This window comes from Rhincodon typus, chromosome 1 (genome assembly GCF_021869965.1).
Source record: "Rhincodon typus isolate 14 chromosome 1, sRhiTyp1.1, whole genome shotgun sequence".
NCBI lineage: Eukaryota > Metazoa > Chordata > Chondrichthyes > Orectolobiformes > Rhincodontidae > Rhincodon > Rhincodon typus.
The window spans coordinates 81116764-81139147 of NC_063332.1; positions in this window are offsets into that span (position 1 = coordinate 81116764).

Consider the following 22384-nt stretch of genomic DNA (forward strand, 5'->3'; position numbering starts at 1 on the left):
AGAACCCCATTTCTGAAGAAGGGTCTAGGCCCGAAACGTCAGCCTTCCTGCTCCTCTGATGCTGCTTGGCCTGCTGTGTTCATCCAGCTCTACACCTTGTTATTTCATTTAAAAGTATGCAGTTTATTGGTGGTAATTCCAAGTGTGCCACCTGTGTAAGTTATGTGAACACTCCAGCTTCACCATTCCTCTTATTCAGCCAGCCACATGGTCAAGGCCCAATTTTCTTTTATAACTCATTCTTATGTTATGAACATCATGGGCAACAATGGACAATGAAATGTAACATGGTGTGAAACTGCCAGTTATAAGGGAAGTTTAGGATTCTGGGAGTGTTAGATTTTAAAGACAAGTGGTTAGAAAAGAGTGATCTCGTCAATTTCAATACAGAGAAATGTGAGGTAATGCATTTTGGTAGAAGAAGTGCTGAGAGACAGTACAGGCCCGATGGTACAAATTTGAGGGGAGTGCAGGAGCAGAGGGACCTCGGGATTCACATGAAAAGCTCTCTGAAGGAGGCCAAGCAAGTTGTTAAGAAACATTATAGGATCCTTGGGTTTATAAACAGGAGCACAGAGTATACAAGCAAGCAAATAATGTTGCACCTCTGCAAATCATTGGTGAGACCACATTTAGAATATTGTGTTCTGTTCTGGGTGTCTTATTTAAGGAATGGTGTTGAAACATTGGAGATAGTTCAAAGAAGGTTTACTAAAATGATACCAGGAATGAGGGATGTTAGAAGCAAGGAAAGATTAGAGAAATTGGGCTTATTCCCCTTGGAACACAGAAGATTAAGACGTGACTTCACTGATGAACAATTTTGACATGGTAAACAAAAATAGTCTGTTTTCACAATGTTAGTAACTAGGGCTCACAATTTTAAAGTCATCAGCAACAGAGCCTGGAGTGAGATGAGCAGAAACTTCTTTATTCAGGGAGTCATTATGATTTGAAATACGCTGCCTTGGAGAATGGTTTCCTTAAGAGGTTTCAAAAGACGGCTGAATATATTAATATGTAAGTGATGAATTTAGAAGGCTACAGAGATTGAGCTGGAGAATGACTAGCTGGGTAGCACTTTTAGGAGCCAGTATAGGTACAGGCCCTTTGGCCCACAGCATTGTGCTGACCTATTATCCTACTCTAAGATCAAACTACCCTCCATACCCTACATTTTACTGTCACCCATGTGCCTATCCAAGAATCGCTTAATGTCCCTAAAGTATCTGACTTCATTACCACTGCCCGCAGTGCATTCCACATGCCCACCACTCTCTGTGTAAAGAACCTACCTCTGACATCTCCCCTATACCTGCCTCCAATCACCTTAAAATTATGCCCCCTCGTCATAGTCATTTCCATCCTGGGAAAAAGTGCCTGGCTATCCATTCTATCTATGCCTCATCATCTTGTACACATTTATCAAGTTACCTCTCATCTTTCTTTGCTCCAATGAGAAAAGCCCTAGCTCCCTCAACCTTTCCTCATAAGACCTGACCTCCAGTCCAGGCAGCATCCTGGTAAATCTCCTCTGCACTCTCTCCAAAGCTTCCACATCCTTCCTATAATGAGGTGACCAGACTGAACACAATATTCCAAGTATGGTCTAACCCAGGTTTTATAGAGTTGCAGCATAACCTCATGGCTCTTATGTTCAATTCCCCTGCCAATGAAAGCCAACACCTCATATGCCTTCTTAACAACCCTATCAACTTGGGTAGCAACTTTGAGGGATCTATGGATGTGGACCCCAAGATTGCTCTGTTCTTCCACACTGCCAAGAATCCTGCCATTAACCCTGCATTCTGCATTCAAATTTGACCTTCCAAAATGAATCACTGGAGACAGTTTTCATACATGACTGAGATACTGGACAACTGGGAGGAGTCCATTTCTTTCATTTGTATCACATTGCGGTAGGTGTTCAAGGACCCAAAACATAGAAAATAGGAGCAAAAGCAGGCCAGTTAGTTCATCAAGCCTGCTCCACCATTCAATCTGATCATGACTGACCCTCTATCTTAACGGCATACTCTCCTCATAAACCTTGACTCCTTTCATGTGTAGAAATGCATCTATTTCTATACTAAATATATTCAGTGAACTGGCCTTCACTGCCTTATGTGGTCAAGAATTTCACAGTTTTACCAGCCTCTGAGTAAAGACATTTCTCCACACACTAGTTTTAAATGGCCTTTCCTGCATCCTGAGACTGTGATCGTTTGTCCTAGAAAGCCAGTCCTGTCCAGTCCTGTCAGAATTTTATACGTTTCAATGAGTTTCTCTTTCATTCTTCAAAACGCAGGTCCAGTTGACCCAATTTCTCCTCGTACAACAAACATGATATCCCAGAATCAGTCCAGTGAAACTTCGCTATGGCACATAATAGTCCAGATGTGGTCTCACCAAGACCCTGTACAGCTACAGCAAGACATCCTTGCTTCTGCACTTCAATCTTCTTATAATGAATAACAAAACACTATTTTCCTTCCTAACTGCTTGCTGCACCTGGGTGTTTTCTTCCAGTGACTAGTGTACAAGTCACCCCGATCCCTTTGAACATCCAACATTTTCCAAACTATTGCTGTTCAAATAAAATGATGTCATTCTGTCTTTTTACTGAAGTGGATAACTTTACAATTATTCACATTATACTGCATTTGCCTTGCATTTACTTGCTGTCTTGACTTGTCTAAATTGCCTTGAAAGCCTCTTTACTTTCTGCTTACCTGTCATAATTCTCTAGTTTTAGGGTTGGCAGCAAATTTGGAAATTCCACATTTAACTCCCTTATCAAAATTTTGATACATATTGTGAGTAGCTGGTGCTCAAGCACTGAACTCTATAGTACTGTACTGGCTACTGCCCTCCACTCAAAAAGAGACTAATTTACTCCTACTCTTTGTTCCCTGGCTGCTAAACAATTCTCAATCCATCCCAATATGTTATCCCCAATTGCATGCTCATTAATCTTGCACATTAATGTCTCAGGGAGCTTTACCTAAAACTTTCTGAAAGTACAAATACACCACATCCATCAGTTCTCCCTCATCTATTCCATTATTTCCTCAACAAACAAAAACAGTTAGTTAAACACAATTTTCTTCCACAAATCCATGCTGAGTTTGTTTAATCACCTTGCTATTTTCTTAGTGTGCTGTTCATGTATCCTTTATAATAGACTCAAAATTTTCCTGACTGATGTGAGGCGAACTGGTCTGTAATTCCCTGTTTTCTCCCTCCCTCTCTTTTTTAAATGGTGAGGTTATATTTGCCATTCTCTAATCTACCAGGACTGGTTCAAAATCTACAGAATTATAGAAGATGACAGCCAACGTATCCACTGTTTCTGGGGCCAACCTTTTATTACCCAGGAATGTAGATAATCAAGCCTTGAGGATTTATCAGCTTTCGGTCCCATTAATTTCTCCAGCACTGTTTTTATACTAATACTAATATCCTTCACTTCCTCCTTGTCAATAGACCTTTGCTTCCCCAGCATATCTGGGAAATTAATTATGTCTTCTTCTGTGAAGAACTAAAGCCTTTGTTTAATTGTTGTGCCATTTCCTTGTTCTGCAAGATGAATTTTCCCATTTCAGACTGTAAGGGGCCTCCATTTGTCTTCACTAGACTTTTTCTTTTCCTTTTTATTTACTTATAGAAGCATTTACGCTGTACATTTAAGCCCTTTGAAAGTTGACTGTGTTCCAGAATCTAAAGAACACTTTGATGACCATGGCTGCCTAAGAGTATTCTGTGGCGTGAGCAATAACCTAAAAGAAAAAGTGACAGCTATCCTAAAATTTCTGAGGTACTGCTCTGAGGGAATGATAGTGCTTCTGTGGAACATATGAAACACTCAGGATGACAGGATTTGTACTCCCATCAATGCCACACCTCCAGCGTCCATAAGAGATAATAAGAACTGCCGATGCTGGAGTCAGAGATAACACAGTGTGGAGCTGGAGGAACACAGCGGGCCAGGCGCCTTCAGAGGAGCAGAAAAGTTGACATTTCGGGTTGGGACCCTTCTTTAGAAATGGATGCTGCCTGGCCTGCTGTGTTCCTCCAGCTCCACACTGTGTTATCCAGTGTCCATAATGCTGCTGAAATCTGATACTGGGCCCCAAAGGCCCAGAGCCGCTTGAAAGTGTCCTGTAATCTCATCCATGGAAACTTAACCACCATCCACTTTCCTTGCTGCAGCCTTAAGGTAACATGATGTGATAGAATATGAGGACAGGAAATGACCCACAAGACAAAGTAAATGCACAAAATTGAACAGTTCCTTTCTGCTGGTGTAATCAGATGTGTCTTTGGAAAATGACATAGTAAAACATGTTTTGTTCTTGGTTTTCATTGTTGGTTGATGGCCAAAGTGATGCTATTGTCAGGCAGGCCATGTGCATATTATGGTAGGGAGTGGTAATAAGATTGAAATTGCAGATCAGTTCCCTTACACCCGGTCTGATGACAAGGGATCTAGGATACCTTCACCCTGATTCCTATTTTCCACCCCCTTCGTCTCTTCTTTGTCCTGTTCTTCTTCTCCTTCTTCTGAGTTGCCTCAGGATTCCTGGAGATAATGGCCATGTCCTCCTAGTGGCAAAGTTGTGGGATACAGTAGATCACAAGAAGCTGGGAGATCTGGTCTGTTATGTACAGTGATGCTCCTCTAAGCATTGAAGGCGTGGGAACTGTGGTCTGAGGAGGCCGACTGCCTACTCAATGGTGTTGGAAATAGCTCTGTGATTCTCAATGTATGGCTGCTCTGCCCAAGTGATGGTGTGGTGGTAGCAGTAGTGAACAGATGGGTAAGGGGTGGTCAACAGCCACAGAGGGACTTGCCTTGTCCTGCAGGTGCCAGTCTCTGGTCCCTTAAGGAGAGCTGAAGATGGTGGTGGATCAAGGTGGCTCCTACAGAATGAAACCATCATGGATGTTGCCAGTATGGCAGACATTCATCAAAATGAGTAGTTTGACCAACAAGCCTGTGGATTCTGTACCTCACCCTGGTGGGAAGAAAATCACAAGGCCATGTGCATGTAGTCAATGGCTCCCAAAACCATTGGAAGTCGCATGATCTCAGTGAACTCACACACCCTATCCTCCAGCTTGTCCCAATAAAAATCTAGAGTGGATGGTTTCCACAACATCCTAAATTGTAGACAGACTGCTGGGAAATACATATTTCAATTTTTTTGAAAGGAAAAGATACAAAGGGCACTCACACAGCTGCAAAAAATTAAAAAGAGCACAGGCTATTGAATGGACTGACTGAATCTGCAATCTGCTTGTCAATATGAGGAGTGTTTGAGGATGCTGGGTCTGTGCTATATGGAGTTTAGAAGGATTAGCGGAGATCTGATTGAAACTTGCAGGATTCTGAGTGGCCTGGATAGAGTGGACGTGGACATGTTTCCACTAGTAGCCATGATATGGAGGTGCCAGTGTTAGACTAGTGTCAAAAAGCATACAATTTATCGACAGTTAGTCAATGTGACTTTTAAAAATTCCTACATTAGAAATAAAACTGGTCTGACTCCAAACCAAAACATGAACAGATTCTAAACAAGGCCTCACACCTAACTTGCATTGTCTGACCTGAAGTGTCACCTCTTCTTTACACTGATAAAACCTTTAGTTCACTCAGTATAGTGACTTGAAAGGAATTCGGGAATTTATGTATACATGTTAATCAATTAAAACCTTCTAACTAATTAAAGATTTAACAGTATCTTAGGTTTGTTTAATACGTCCTTAGCAGTGGTATGACCCTTGGATCTTTTACTTATAAATTCTGTCTTTGATACTGCCTCTGTCACGAATACCTGAAGAAGGAGTGAGGCTCTGAAAGCTTGTGTTTTCAAGTAAACCCTTTGGACTATAACCTGGTGTTTGTGATTTCTGACCTTGTCGACTAGTAGGTGAGACTAGGAACCAAGGGCACCTCCTCAGAGTGAGCTGAGATGAAGAGGAATTTCTTCAGCCAGGGGTTGGTGATTCTGAGGAACTCATTTTCATAGCAGGCTGTGGAAGCCAAATCTTTGGGTGTCTTTAAGACAGAGATAGAAAGGTTATTGATTAGTAAGGGCATCAAAGATTATGGAGAGAAAGTAGGAGAGTGGAGTTGAGAAACCTACAGACCATGATCAAATGGTGGAGCAGACTCGACAGGCCAAATGACCTAATTCTGCGCCTATATTGTGGTCTTACAGTCTAAATCTTTCAAAGAGAGGTCACATGACCCAGTTTGTGGTTATAAAATATATTGGATTTGAACACAGACATATCGAAAGTGTTTGTTACAGGGGCAACAGTCTTTACCTCTCTCTTCCTCTGAAATCCCCTTTAGCGCTTGTGAGTTTAAACCTATTAGAATGCCTCATCACTTCAAGTCAATAGTTCTAAAAGGGAAATCTGAATCTACACCACTATCTCCAGAAAAAGATTTCAATCAGCCATTACTGATCCAGAGTATTTTTCTGCTAGGCAAAATGTGGTCTGCATTTCTGTGTTTTTTTTTCAAACTAGATAGTTGGACGTACTTGTACGTGTTAAACTTTCATTAATATATTTTGTATTTTTGCTTGAATATATTTGTCATAATAAATGTAATTTTCTTTTTTCTGATGCTGAGCTATGTACCTCATTGGCAATATCATTTTCTTTTTAAATTCAAACTCCGTTGCAGACACTGAGGAGTGAGGAAGGCAAGGACTCAGTCCACCTCTCCATTGTAACATTAGGATAAACACCAAGAGGCATTGGTTATGCCAAACAGTCTGTCCGTGTAGGGTTTCTTTATACATATGTAGCTTAGAGTAATTACTTTGATTCCTTTTCCTCTAAAATTAAAATAGACCTTGTAGCTGACTCTACTACATTCTACCGCTCCCCTTCCAGTTATTCACAAATAATTTATCTCTTATTGCTCTGCGTTTTCTCCTCCAGCTTTCTTGTGCTGTTTTCATACTCCTCTCTTCCATGAGGCTCCATTTCCTACCTACCTCGGTCATCAAGGATCACCTACCCTCTGCACTCCTTCCTTGTCAGCATTATTAATGAGTCACTTTGTCTTGTCTGTCCACATTTATTTCAATAAAAACATTCTATTTTTCAGTAAGACATCCCTGCTCATCATCTCTGAGCTTCATTTATATTCCAAGGACATTTTACATCCTATTGTTGTCTCACCAGGAAATATGTCTCATATTTTTATGATTATATTGCTTTAACCATATGTCCTCCTAAATATCGAGATGCACTCACCAATGATAAATTATATCTCCTGTGACTTTGACTGTGATGTACAAACCGAAGGTAACAATAAAGTTGCCATAGTCCTACCAGACCATAGGGCTGTGCTGTCATTACAGCGAGTCAATTACTTAATTTACTTTAACCTGAGGATCACCACATCTCAGGTGAGGTGAGAGGTTGAGAAGGAGAGTCCTTCATGGTAACTTCAGCCAGTACATGAACCGAACTAATGCTGTTGGCAAACATTGCATCACAAACTGATCATCCAGCCAACTGAGCCATCAGTTCCCAAACCTTATCATCTCCACAGCATTTAAATACATGGATCATGCTATCTTCCTATAATCTGTATCTCCCATTCTCAAGTCGGTAGGACTACCACATATGGTTCTACTCCTGCTTACCCCAATGCATGTAGTACTTCTTCAGCAATGGCTTCTCCTGCACCCTTATCCAATCACCTCTGGAGCCTTAGAAGTATTTATTCTTTGGCCCACCCTGTTCTTTGCCAACATGCTGCCTCACAGTGACATCAACCAAAGGTCAACTTTGAAAAAAATTGCTGCTAACTTTTACCTCTCAGTTTTACCTCTCTATCAATTGTCTGTCAGTTTTACTTCAAGATACAGATTAGTCAGGAAAAATGAAGACATTTATTTCAAGCATCAAATATGGCTCTGAACTCCCACTGACTTTAAAGGGAAAACAACTGAGGGAGCTTTACTCTTTTACTTATATGACCATGTCAAAGGGAACTGGGACAGAATTAGTTCAAGCACAAACAGACAGATGGATGTAATTCCTGGCACTTTTCTTGCAGTGGAACAGGATTTCTGCAATCTGCCTTTTATTCTTCCCTGATCCTTTGTTAGTGGAGCTTTTTGTTGCTTAATCATATATAGCTTCTGGTTTCCATTAATTTAAATCAAATCAAATATAAACTTCAATTATTTTCCATTTGGATATTGATCTCACCCTGTAGTTCTTGTGATTATATAATTCCTTCTTTTCCTTAACTCATATCCTGAATTTTGTCAAATTTTCCAATTGTGTGTCAGCATTTCACAAGGATAGGGAATCAATCCACAAGTATAGCAACAACTGACGTGACCAGTGTATGCAAGTTGAATTTGCTAATGTATCATTTGATAGATATTTAGAAACAATTCTACTTTACACAAGCTTAAATTGGTTTTATAATTGTTGTCTGAATAATTGTTCAATTTCATTTAATATATTCTAGTGTTTCTAATTAGTTTCAAGCAGTTACAAGTGGGTCATTTTCATGTTGCAGGTTATTTCATTGAATTAAATCAAAATCAATATCATAAATATCAATAACTGAACTAATCACCATTCTTCTGTGAAAAACTTAAACAGTATTGATTTCTTAGAACTTGATATAACTAGAATCATTAGTTAAATTTTGGTCATAATCCCATCAGGATCACCAATCCAATTTAAAAATTTGATTTTTCTCCTCTTTGCATCCTTATTGGTGAAGTCAAGATTCCTTGCACCATTCCTGCTCCAATTCATTTCCCAGACTGTCAACTCCTGCCCTTTATTTCTTCTCTTAATTTTCCTTTGCTGTTTTGTTTTCAGATTTCAACCTTAATTATTTACCAAGGTCCAGAATTGCTTGACAGGCGAGCCCTTATTCCCTACCCATGAATGCATGAGGAAGATTTTCCTTTTCAGCTTGTGTTAGATCATTATTTGGCTGCTGTGGAGATCATATTCTCTTGATCAGGCTTCATTTAAATTGAATTGACATTAATTTTGCTGCTTGCTAATGTAGTTGTGTGTGTTGGGGATGGAGGGATGTGTGAAGGCAATAAATCTGTGATAGCAACAATTGCTTAAAAATAGCCAGTAGCTTTAAAAAAAAGTGCACTCTCAATTAAGGTAAATGCAAAGCTATGATCTCTGTAGGGGCTACTAATGTTTAAAGAGGAATTCAAACATCTGTTATAATAACAGCTGTGGGAAGAATGACAAATCAATATTTCACATTTTAAAAACTTTTACTGCATCAAATGACTAAGTATTAACTTTTGTCGAATTACTATTTTGTTTTATAGGTCGCATATATTTCAAAATAACCGGTCTCTAGTCATGTATCATACATCACACTCTCCCCAGAATTACAGTTCTCATAACAAACATCTTACAGTTGCTTCCAGCTTCCAACCCGTCACTTTGTTTTAAATTTTCAGCTAGGTCATTTCTAATCCCAGAAATGTCTCTCACAGCATATCTCACTTCCAGTAAGTATAAATGGACGATACAATGAACTTGACTGATTACCTTAAATTAATTGTGAGTTAGCATAAGTAGCAACTTCTTCTCTGGAAATAAAGGAACATTTTCAAGGCTTGTGTCTTTTTTGAATTACCCAGGATCTTGGGGAGCCTATAATTAGTTCCTTGTTGCTTCTTCTGTGGTAAAGCCTCTGCCAGAGTAGTAGACTTACTGAGCATTCAACACCCCTTTCTCCTCGAGCATAAATTGTTGTGTTTGAAATTTGGCATTCTTGCACTTTTTCTGATGGTTCAACCTGCAATTTTGCTAGTGCAGTACCAGCACCACTATGTCAGTATTGGGGCTTCAGCTTTTTGGGTCTACAGATTATGACTGCAACAGTGATTCTGTCAGGATGAAGAGCTACTGGACTCAAACTGTTAACTCTGCTTCACCCCCACAGATGGCGCCAGACCTGCTGAGTTTCTCCAGCAATTTCTGTTTTTGATTCTGTTATGAGTGACTTATGCAGGGTACACAGATCATGAAACAGCTGAAATGGGGCAGCATGGTGGCTCAGTGGTTAGCATGCTACCTTGCAGCGCCAGGAAACCAGGTTCAATTCCACCCTCAGGCGACTGTCTGTGTGGAGTTTGCACATTCTCCCAGTTTCTGTGTGGGTTTCCTCCGGGTGCGCCGGTTTCTTCCCACAGTCCAAAGATGTGCAGGCAAGGTGGATTGGCCATGCTAAATTGCCCATAGGTTTCAGGGATGTGTAGATTCGATGGGTTATAGGGGGTGGGTCTGGGTGGGATGCTCTGAGGATCAGTGTGGACTTGTTGGGCCGAAGGGCCTGTTTCCACACTGTAGGGATTCTATCATTCTATGAAAACAACAAACAAAGGCAACTAGGGATGGGAAATAAATGCTATCTGTCCAGGGATGCCCACATCCCCACAAATGATTTAAAAAATTTGAATTACAACATTATCTCCCATAATTTGGCTTATATTGAGGCAATTTAAAACAATTATAAACAGATACATAGCTCATGAATATGCTCCTGGTAGAGCACAAGATTATAATTATTGTGTCAATACACCACTGAACAAGCCACAGATTTCTTTAAGCCTACTGCATCCTCCATTAAGACTCACTTCGTTCAGAACAAAACAGAAACTTGACACAAGGTTGATTGATGAATGAAGAATCAATAAAGGGGAAAAGTAAATCAGAAACAGGCATTCCCTCAGGAGTTAAACTATCTAGGGAACATATATCATTCAATCTGAAATATTGGTACTTCAGAAAAAGAAACGGGTGATCCCAGTTTGTTAATATTTTTGCAAATATTTTTTAATTACTTCTGCGAGAAAATAAATTTCCTTTGGCTGAACTTTGCTTTAATCAGCCAGATTCGCAGGACGACTAATATATTTTAGCCAGGTATCTGGCATATGCAATAACCTATCAGCATGTTTAAAAGCTAAAATCCAGACAGATGATGAGATAACAAGGTGTAGAGCTGGATGAACACAGCAGGCCAAGCAGCATCAGAGCAGCAGGAAAGCTGACGTTTCGGGTCCAGACCCTTCTTCAGAAAAAATTGTATTTCTTTCTCTGAAGAAGGGTCTAGACCCGAAACGTCAACTTTCCTGCTGCTCTGATGCTGCTTGGCCTGCTGTGTTCATCCAGCTCTACACCTTGTTATCTCAGATTCTCCAGCATCTGCAGTTCCTACTATCTCTCCACACAGATAATGTTTGTTTTTACTATTAGAAGATACAAGACTTGAAAAATGATAAACTGCCTTCCTTTGCAGGATGGTGAACATGCAGAGTAACAGTTTATGATCACATTAATTACTTTTAATTGATAATATTTACTTTGAGATAATATAGGTGATCCTATATTACTACACGAATCCACTTCAGTGGGGCTCACAAATGCTTAAAAATTCTTGCTAGTTTAGCTATTGACTCAAATAATGTCTTTAAGTGCAAGTGGTTTAGTTAACTTACATTCGGTCCTTGCAAGTATGATCTTGTCTCAAAATTGCACTGAAGTTCTGTGTACATTACAGATCCTGATTTTCACGTATTAATGAGTTGGTTTACAACAGGAACCTTAGATGTCTCTTTCTTGTGTAGTCAGTGTTCTGACAAGTTAGACGTCAAAGGAATGGAGTTATAGAGTAATAGTAACTTTGGTTGCACAACCATGACAACTAAGGTTGGAGAGTGCACTGTTTACCCACCACTCCAGTGGTCACAAAATAAATTTAAATGTTGTACCAAGATGCAAACATGGTAAATTGTGTAATAAAACAAAGAACTGTGGATGCTGGAGTGCTGAAATGCACAAAAACAGAAATTGCTGGAAAGACTCAGCAGGTCCGGCAGCATCTGTAGGTAGAAAAGAGAGTTAATGTTTCAAATGTTGGAGTCCATTGTGAAGGATGAGATTTCTGAATGCTTGGAAGTGTATGGTAAAATAGGGCAAAGTCAGCATGGTTTTATCAAGGGAGGTCATGCCTGACAAATGTCTTAGAATTCTTTGAGGAGGTAATGAGCAGGTTAGACCAAGGAGAGCTAATGGATCTGATCTATTTGGACTTCAAGAAGGCCTTTGACAAGGTGCCGCATAGGAGGCTGCTGAGTAAGATAAGGGCCCATGGTGTTAGAGGCAAGGTGCTAGCATGGATAGAAGATTGGCTGTCAGGCAGAAAGCAAGGAGTGGGGATTAAAAAGGTCCTTCTCAGGATGGCTGCCGGTGACAGGTGATGTTCCAGAAGGGTCAGTGTTGGAGCCACAACTTTTCACTTTTTCATTAATGATCTAGATGAAGGAACTGAGAGCATTCTGCCTAAGTTTGCAGATGATACAAAGATAGGTAAAGGGACAGATAGTATTGAGGAGGTGGGGAGGCTGCAGAAGGATTTAGACAGGTTAGGAGAGTGGGCAAAGAAGTGGCAGATGGAAAACAACTATGAGAAAGTGTGTACTCTGGTAGGAAGAATAGAGTCATGGACTATTTTCTAAATGAGGTGAAAATTCAGAAATCTGGAGTGCACAGGGACTTGGGAGTTCTCGACCAGGATTCTCTTTAGGTAAACTTGCAGGTTGAGTTGGTAGTTAGGAAGGCAAATACAATGTCGGCATTATTTCAAGAGGCCCAGAATATAAAAGCAGTGATGTACTTCTGAGGCTTTAAAAAGCTTTGGTCAGACCACATTTAGAGCATTGTGAGCAATTTTGGACCGCATTCCTCAGGAAGGATGTACTGGCCCTGGAGCGGATTCAGAGGAGATTCATGAGAATGATCCCAGAAAGGAAAGGCGTAACATATGGGGAATATTTAAGGACTCTGGGTCTATACTCAATGGAGTTTAGAAGGTTTGAGGGGGCATCTAATTGTAACTTACAGAATACTGAACAGCATGGACAGAGTGAATGTTGGGAAGATGTTTCCATTCATTGGAGAGACTAGGACCCAGGGACATAGCCTTAGAGTAAAGGGAAGACCTTTTAGATCGGAGATGAGGAGAAACTTCTTCAGCCAGAGAGTGGTGAATCTGTAGAATTCATTACCACAGAAAGCTGTGGAGGCCAGGTCTTTGAGCATATTTAAGACAGAGATAAATAGGTTCTTGGCTGTCAAAGCGATCAAGGGTTATGGTGAAAAAGCAGGAGAATGGGTGTGAGAAGCTTATCAGAAATGATTAAATGGCAGAGTAGATTCAGTGGGCCAAATGGTCTAATTTCTGCTTCTATGTCTTATGGGCTTATGGTCTAAATCCAGTGACCCTTCTTCAGAAAAATTGGAAATGATGATTTAATGAAAGGGCAGTATCTACTGTATCATGGAGTCATAGAGATGTGCAGCACGGAAACAGGCCCTTCAGTCCAAGTCGTCCATGCCAACCAAATATCCTAAATTAATCAAGTCTCATTTGCCAACATTTGGCCCATATCCCTCTAAACTCTTCCTATTCATATACCCATCCAGATGCCTCTGGCAACTCATTCCATACATACACCACCCTCTGCATGAAAATGTTGCCCCTTAGGTCTCTTTTAAATCTTTCTCCTCTCACCTTAAACTATGCCGTCTAGTTTTGGACTCCCCCACCCCAGGGAAAAAGACCTTGGCAAGTCACCCTATCGATGCCCCTCATGATTTTATAAACCTCTGTAAGGTCACCCCTCAGCCTCTGACACTCCAGAGAAAATAATGCTAGCCTACTGAGTCTCTCCCTATAATCTCAAACTCTCCAGCCCTTGTAACACCCTTGTAAATCTTTTCTGAACCCTTTCAAGTTTCACAACATCTTTGAGAAGCACATAAAAATAAGTCATATGACTTCCTGTTTTGCAAGTTCCTATAAGTCTCCGCACCTACTGTCAATTAGCTACAGAGCTTCCTGCTTGTCTATTCTTGGATTTTTCAGTATTGGTCTTTCTCTCTTAATCATGACATTATGTTAATTGTTCTGCATAGTATGTTCTTTTGGATCAGGAGAATATAATGTTGAATGCATTGCCTGTGAAATGTGCACTTTCTTCCCAGGTGCATGTGTGTTGTCACTTTAAGCAGATATGTGTCTTAAGACATGCTGAATCTTTCTGGTAAACAGTCTGCGTTGATAATGATTAAAGGCAACAATATACTCAAGTGTTTCTAGTAAGTTCTAGAAACTTCACTAATGGGAACATTGTCTCTCAATGTATTCTGCCCATACTCTCATCATTTTGAAGGTTGTAGAAACTTAGGCAGAATCAAACAAGTAAAGTGATCTTTAACAAGGAAACAGTACAGTAAGTAAAACTTGTATTTTCTTTAAAATGCTTGTGGGATCTGTAATTATTTTTAAGAGTTTGCATCAATTGTAAATGGATTTTTTAAATATAGTGAGATATATTGGTCTATATGACCTAACAACCCTTGACCTGGGAGCAGTACCAACAAGAAGGAATTTAAAATATAAAAGTTTAGTGGCTGGCTAGAGAAGAGATGGGAATTGTGAAGGTTCATGCACAAGAAGCTGTCTGTTTAATTTAGCTAAATAGGACAGAAAGCCAAAGACAGGGTTAAAGCAAAGATTGTGAATTAGACAATTTTACTACTGTTACTTCAGTTTTTCAGAGCAGTGCAGATTGTATAACAGGGATTATTAAAGGGGTCAATGATAAGGGTCTTTCAGGAATCAATGCTATCAAGATCATCATGAACCTGGCTAGGGAATTTTCACAGGATGTTCAAATATTGTCTCTGGGGACCTCAGATTGTGACTGCTGTTAACATGAACTTGAGGGCCACGTTGATTGAGTGAAAAGTGGGAGATTTTAAGCACTGGAGGCCAGACTACAGAATTTTGGAACTGTACATGGTGTTATAAACCTCAAATGTGTGGTAGTGGTGTTTTTGGGTGGGTAAAATGTGGCTTTGTTGCATCAAATATTTAAAGTAAAGTAGTTTTTACCTTTTTATCTGAGCTATCATTTAAGTATTACTTTATGTTTAATTGAGTTAGTTCTAATTCATGTTAAATAAAATCCACAAAACATTGAATATTTTCGGCATTACATCATTAAGGGGTCATTCGGTAAATTTGATTATTTTGCTTTGCAATGTTTACAATATTTTTGTTGCTACAATACACAAGCTGCTTTGCAAATTAGTGTGCACATAGGGCAGCACAGTGTCTCAGTGGTTAGCACTGCTGCCTCACAGCACCAGGAACCTGGGTTCATATTCCATCCTCAGGTGACTGTGCAGAGTTTGCACATTCTCCCTGTGTCTGTGTAGGTTTTCTCTGGGTGCTCTGATTTCCTCCCATAGACCAAAGATGTGCAGGTTAGGTGGATTGGCCCATGGGAAATGTGCCAGTACAGGGATAGGGAAGGGGGATGCTCAGTGTCGACTTGATGGGTCAAATGTATTGTCTACATTTTCTACGGCAAGCAATTGGGAAATTAAGTGGCATGTTGATGTTGAATGCAAGGAGATTCTAGTATAAGAACAAGGAAGACTCACTAAAGTTATACTGGGATTTGGTGAGGTCAGACGAGATTACTATTTGCAGGTTTCCTTTCCATTTTTAAAGAATGATGCACTTGTCTTGGAGGTGTATCAGTGAATGCTCACTAGATTAATTCCTATGATTAGAAGGTTGTCTTCTGATCAGAGCCTTTTATTCTCCAGTATTTAGAAGAATAGAAGATTATATCATTGAAATACACAAAGTTCTGAATAGATATGATAGAGTTAATGCTGACAGGTTGTTTATTCTGGCTGTGGAATTTAGGTATGGGGACACAGTTTGAGAAATTTCACTCTTGTTGTGAATCTATCCCAGAGGCTTGTGGATGAATATATTCAAAAAAGAGAAAGACTTTTTTTTTTATATGTCTCTCGATGAATCAAGGGATATGGAGAGTTGATGGCAAATTGGAGTTGAGGCAGGCAGCAATGACTGTACTGAGTGGTGCAGCAACTTTGAAGGGCAACATGGACTACTCCAGCCTCTATTTCCTATGTTCATATAAATGGTAACCACTCTTCTTTTGCTGCTGATCAGAAATACTTGCATTAAAACATTTTGTCCTTGAAGCTTTTCTTTATTTTCTCATTTGCTGTTAGTGTCGGCATCTGATGCTAGGGTCAATTGATCCTAATTACTCATTAGTCAGTGAAAGGTCAGTGTTCGTTCTACTGTAAAATTGGATAAAGCTTCCTTCTTTTATACTTGATACATCTCTGACATCAAGGCAGATTACAACTGACAACTGCAACCTACCTTTTGGACAACTGTAACCTTTCAAATAAGTTAATTGCTTCTGCTGTCCTACATTTCATAGAATCATCAAATCCCCACAATGTGGAAGCAGGCCATTTGACCCATCGAGAACCACCAATTCGATTGGGACAACACCAAGATCATGGGACAAACAAAGCAGGGACAAGCATGAGAATTCCTAGAAGCCTGGTATTCCATGAAGAAAGCCATCAACAAACACATAGATCTTGACCCCATATACACTCCACTGTGAAGGAACACCGGAAGTGACGTAACCCAGCTCAATGACTCCAGAGGTTAAATACCAGACGTGAAAGCACAATGGCGCTTCATCGGAGGCTGCACTGATGATGTTACCCAGCAGGGTAATGAAACGTCTGCGGAAAAACAACAAACCAGCTCGGCGAACCAACCAACAACAAACAGAGTTAAGGTTTTGAATTTGGTGTGAACCATTGATTTAGAACCATTGATTTTCTCCAACATTTCTGGCTGTATTTCAGATTTCCAGTGTCTACCATTCTTTGTTTTTAATATGGTTTGCCCTGACTGGCAAGTCACGGAAAGCACGGAACAGGAAGGGTCTCTCCTGAATTCTTCCTCCTCCCTTCTGAATCCTTTTTCTCCTCAGGTTTTTTCCCATTTTCCCTTCTCCTTCCCATGACCCTCCTTCACCGTACCTGATCACTGTACAGCTAGTGGAAGGACTCTGCAGATATGGCTGACAAGTCATGCAGTATGCAGCAGGCCAGTACGATTCAAGACATCCACTCTACTGAGTATCTTAGGTCCCCTGCAGAGTGGCCCAAGCAAAGGCCCAAGCACCTCAAGAATCTGCTTAACTGCATCTCGAGTGACAACAGGGCTTTCTTGATATATGTATGCTGCTGCAAATATTTGGGCTGTGCATTGGAGGTACGGGGCTACATCATTAAAGGATATCACTTATTGCTCGGCAGCCATTCTTTGGTTTGTCGTGGTGTAAAAATGAAGCTGGTATAGCATATTGTCTCAAAATGAAGGTATCATGATTGCTGCAAGAATGCCATGCATTGACCTACATGATGTGGTGCATATGGTCACATATCAGTTTAATGTTGAAGAAGTGGCATTCCTTTTAGTAGTGGCACATGGCAGAGTGAACATAAAGGTGACCATTCATTCACTTTTATATGGGACAATTTATTGTTCAAATGGTCTGTCTCCTTTCCCCTAGGCACTGGCAATTTTATTTGCGGTCACTATAAATGAAAATTATCACTGCCTGAACACAGTCGTCTCTATGCCTCATGCTGACCATTCTGCTACGGTATCGACAGGAGTTTCTGCTCATCCTTCCCTGGAAATCATTGTTCGCAGGATTGATGATGACAGAGTGAGACAGCTTAAATATTAACATAACACTGAGTGTAACATATGTCATAGGGAAAATGTTAGAAGCTATTATTAAAGACATTACAAAGAACAATTCAATCTTTTGAAGGTGATCGGGGGAGCCAACATGGTTTTGTCAAAGGGAGCTTCATAGTTAAATAATTTGGTTTTTCTTTGAAGAAGTAACTTGTGCTGTGGATAATGGGGAACCAGTGGATACTTAGATTTCCAGATTTGATAAGGTGCCATTTCAAAGGTGATTGCAGAACATAAAATCTCAGGGTGTTGGGTGTAACATATTAGTATGATAGAAGATTGGCTGGCTAACAGGAAGCAGTGTAGAAATAAATGGGCCTTTTTCAGGCTGCCAGGATATCCTGAACAGTGTGCCACAGCGGTCGGTGCTGGGGCCACAACTCTTTACAGTTTATATCAATGATTTGAATGAAGGGACCACAGGTATAGCAGCTAAATTTGCTGATGACAGAAAGATAGGAAAATTAGATACGAAGAGCACACAAGGTGCCGACAGATGGACATAGATAGGTTAGTGAGTGGGCTGGCAACTGGAGTATAATGTTGGAAAGTGTTAAATTGTCTATTATGGCAGAAAGAATAAAAAAAAATTATATAACTGATGAGAGGTTGCAGGACTTTGAGATGTAAGGAGATCTTCCTCGTGCATGAATCCCAGGAGGTTAGTCTACAGGCACAGCAAATAATTGGGAAAGCTAATGGAATGTAATGTTTTACTGTGAGGTTAATTGAATGTAAGAGCTGGGAAGTTAAGCTTCAATTATACAGGGCATTGGTGAGACCACATCTGTACTGGGTGCAATACTGGTCACTGTATTTATGAAAAAATGTTAATAGTTGGAAACAGTTCAGAGAAGGTTTAGTAGACCAATACCTGGAATGAACAGAGTGTCTTATGAAGAAAGGCTAGATAGTCTAGGCCTGTATCCTCTGGAGTTTAGAAGAGTCAGATGTGCCCGAATTGAAACCTATAGGCTCCTGAGGGGACTTAGAACTCATAGAATCCCTACAGTGTGGAAACAGGCCATTTAGCCTAACAAGTCCACACTGCCCCTCCAAGGAGCATCCCACCCAAACCCATTCCCCATAGCCCTGCATTTTCCATGTCTAATCCACCTAACTTACACACCCCTTGGCACTACGGGTAATTTAGCACAGCCAGTCCACCTAACCTGCACATCTTTGGACTGTGTGAAGAAACCGGAGCGCCCAATGGAAACCCATGCAGACACAGGGAGAAGTTGCAAACACCACACAGTTAATTGCCCAAGGGTGGAATCGAACCCAGGTCCCTGGCACTGTGAGGCAACAGTGCTAACCGCTGAGCCACTGACTGGGTTAACGTGGAAAGGATGCTTCCTCTTATGGGAGAATCAAAAACTTGGGGGCCATAATTCAAAAATAAGAGGTCACCCATTTAAGGCAGAGATCAGAAACGTTTGTGAGTCTTTGGAATCCCATTCCTCAAAAGGTAGTAAATCGGAAAATCACAAATTATTTTAAGCCAAATGTAGGTAGATGGTTTCTGGAGAAGGGTCACTGGACCTGAACCATTGACACTGTTTTCTCCCCACAGATGCTACCAGACCTTCTGTGTTTTTCCAGAATTTTTTTTCCTTTTGTTGATGTAGGTAGATTCTTGATTAGCTAGGGAGATGAAAGATTCAGGTACATGCAAGATCAATCCGCTCCACCCTTTCCACTGATCAACCACAATAACCCCCTACCTGCATCCACCTATCTCCATCCCACCTACCCTTCCCCAGCCCCAACCCCTTTCCCTCTATTTATTTCCTAGAAGGTGGTTAGGAAACTAATGAGGCTGCAGAAAAGGCAGAAATTTCATTACTTAAACCACATTAAAGCCGGGAAGCATTTTTTAAACTCTCTTATGCAGGACTCATCCAGAAAAAGAAGTGAAACAATGGATCTTATTAGTAGCTCCGCATACAGCAGGATTCATCTAGGAAAATCTATTAAAAGAACAGGATTCCTCTGAAAGAACTGTGAAGATCAGAATTCATTCAGTAAAGCCATTAAAAGAACAGGACTCATTATTAAAGCCACAGGCAGCAGGACTCACACAGTAAAGATATTAAGGAAATGGCAATCATTCATTAAGACTAGGATTAGTGGGATTCAATTAGAGAAGCCCCACAAAAAGAAGTAATCAACCACTTTAGTTGTAGAAGGTGTGAACCTTCCATTTTAACTGTAAAAACAGGGAAATCCATTACTATAATACACAGTAGCAGACTCTTTACACAGCAGAATTAAAATCCATTTCAGCAAAGAAAATTAATGATTGAACAGCAAGACATGACAACAGGAATAATATTGCCAGGAAGATTTAATTTCAGACAATGGTCAAAAACAACACAGATTTTGACATCTTCGAAGGAAACATATCACAAACACAGGTTTGCTTCCAAACTAGTACTGAAGCAGAGGCTGAACAAGTAAATTCCCTTCTGTACTATAAGTTAAATGGGGGAGGATTTAGAATTGTGCCCTGAAATAACTCCACAGAGTCTGAACCTGTCAACAAGTCACCCTTTATTTATATGTGGTAAATCCTTGACACTGATCTAGTTTCCTAAGAGCCAACTCTCAGTGAGCAGAATCTTTGACATTATTGTTTATATCTCTCAGCCAGGGCTACCTAATTGAACCAAATTAACAGCCCCAATCAGGGAACTCATATCCTATGAGGTCTACGTAGCTGACCTCATTACAATCACTATATGCTCATATCTGTCAACAGTGTTTCAATGAAATGGTCAAATTTAAGGCAAGCACACGACAGACATCAACAACTTGAAGCAACGACAGAAATCAAACACTTCCACTTACTATAGCTGGAGTGTTGAGCTCTAAAATTGCAGCATTGGTAACATAATAAGTATTACACACTGACTAGTGTCATGGTCTGTCTACTTTGCATAATTGATCAGACATTTCCTCTGCATGTGCTAACGACTTTTGCAAAATGGCTTCCAGCAAAAGAAGCGTGTGCACAAGCTGTGCAGGCTAATTTGGAGACAACATTACACTCATAATAATGAAACTGAAAAACTGGATTTTTTGAACTACATTTTGCAGACTTTTGAAGTTATCATTGATTTTTCTCATAATTGCATATGTCACAATGTGTGTGTGAAGTTTTTGATTTGAACAATATTTAAAGTGGAGAATATTTTAAAACTCCTTCAACTCCATTATGAGTGGAGAAATGATCTGCGGGGAGGATTATGTTGTCAAATTCACGAAAACAACTTCCAACTGCATTAGAGCACCTACTTTGTAGAGACTAGCTTGTACTTGTATTATTTATATACGTGGTTTTGATTCAGATATTTCAGCAGCCATTTGATTTGAATGCCTCTTCCACAGTTCTTCTAGGATTCAGGAACCCAGCAGCTACAGGGAGGTTGGGGTCACTAGATTCAACAGATATTTTGGAGCGTAGCTTCTGAGCCAGAAAAGCACCAACCCTTCAAATAAACCTTCTGCTGTGATAGATCAACAGCCATCATCTCCATCCACTGACAATCTGCAATCTTTCTACTATCATTCCAAATTGCCAGCCTCTTACCCACCGGACCATCAACACTCAATGTTTCCTGGCAGCCTTCCCCAATCATCGAATATGCAACTTTCTTATATAACCAGCAGTCAGTCAACCCAGACACTTGTGGGGTGCAAAATATATTAAAATATTGATAATGATGCCCTGCCATTCATTTTGACAAGGTATCCATGTTCTTGGTGTTTGTTAATATTCTTTTACTGCTCCCTTCCTGCCTAACAATGAATAATGTAAGCAATGAAATTCGTTGTCAAGTGTTACTTGCCTGAATGTGCATCAGCAGTGGAGATGTTCGTCTTCTATTGGAATAAATTGGAATACCACAGGCATCATACTCATGGTCTGTGTGCTTCCAGAAAACGAATGTAAGTAGTGCCAATTCAGCCAATGTTGGCCAAAACATAATCGTGGTTTCAAACCACTTGTGTTCCTGGACAACAAAATTACTTTCATTACCATCACCAAAGGGATTATTTTTGGTCCAGAGTCTGGGACTGAGATCAGAAGCATAATAGAACAAGGTCCATCTGAATTGGAAGAATCTAAAATTAAAGAATCTTGGAACTTCTGATTGGCAGAAAGTTGATTGAAAGTGGCAAAGAATGTTCTTAGCTATTGCCATCACTGACAACCCCATTATAATTTGTGATTTATTAGAATATTCAAGAGAAACTCTAGGCATGAGAAATATTGATTGGAAATAAGAGCTCTTTTTTTGCAAAGACAAAATATGTAACTTTCTTCAACCTCAGAATATCAAATACAGTAGCAATTTAAACTTTTTTATATCCCATGACAGTAACTCATAAGGTTCCTTTGAATGAGATTGTCAATTGTGCTGAATTTGAGGCAGATTTGTCATGGGAGCGAGCGTTCATTACGAACTAAGATGAGAGAGCTTGTGCTTGTTTTGTACAGGAATCAGGAGCTGCCAAAGTGGAGACTTTCATCCAAGCAGTTGGGATTGAATTCATATCCAGGTCACAGGCAACACGATAGTGAGCTGAATCTAACAAATTCCATTCTTTGAAGTTCTAACAAATGCAAATGAAGGCAGTCATTTTATCGAACAG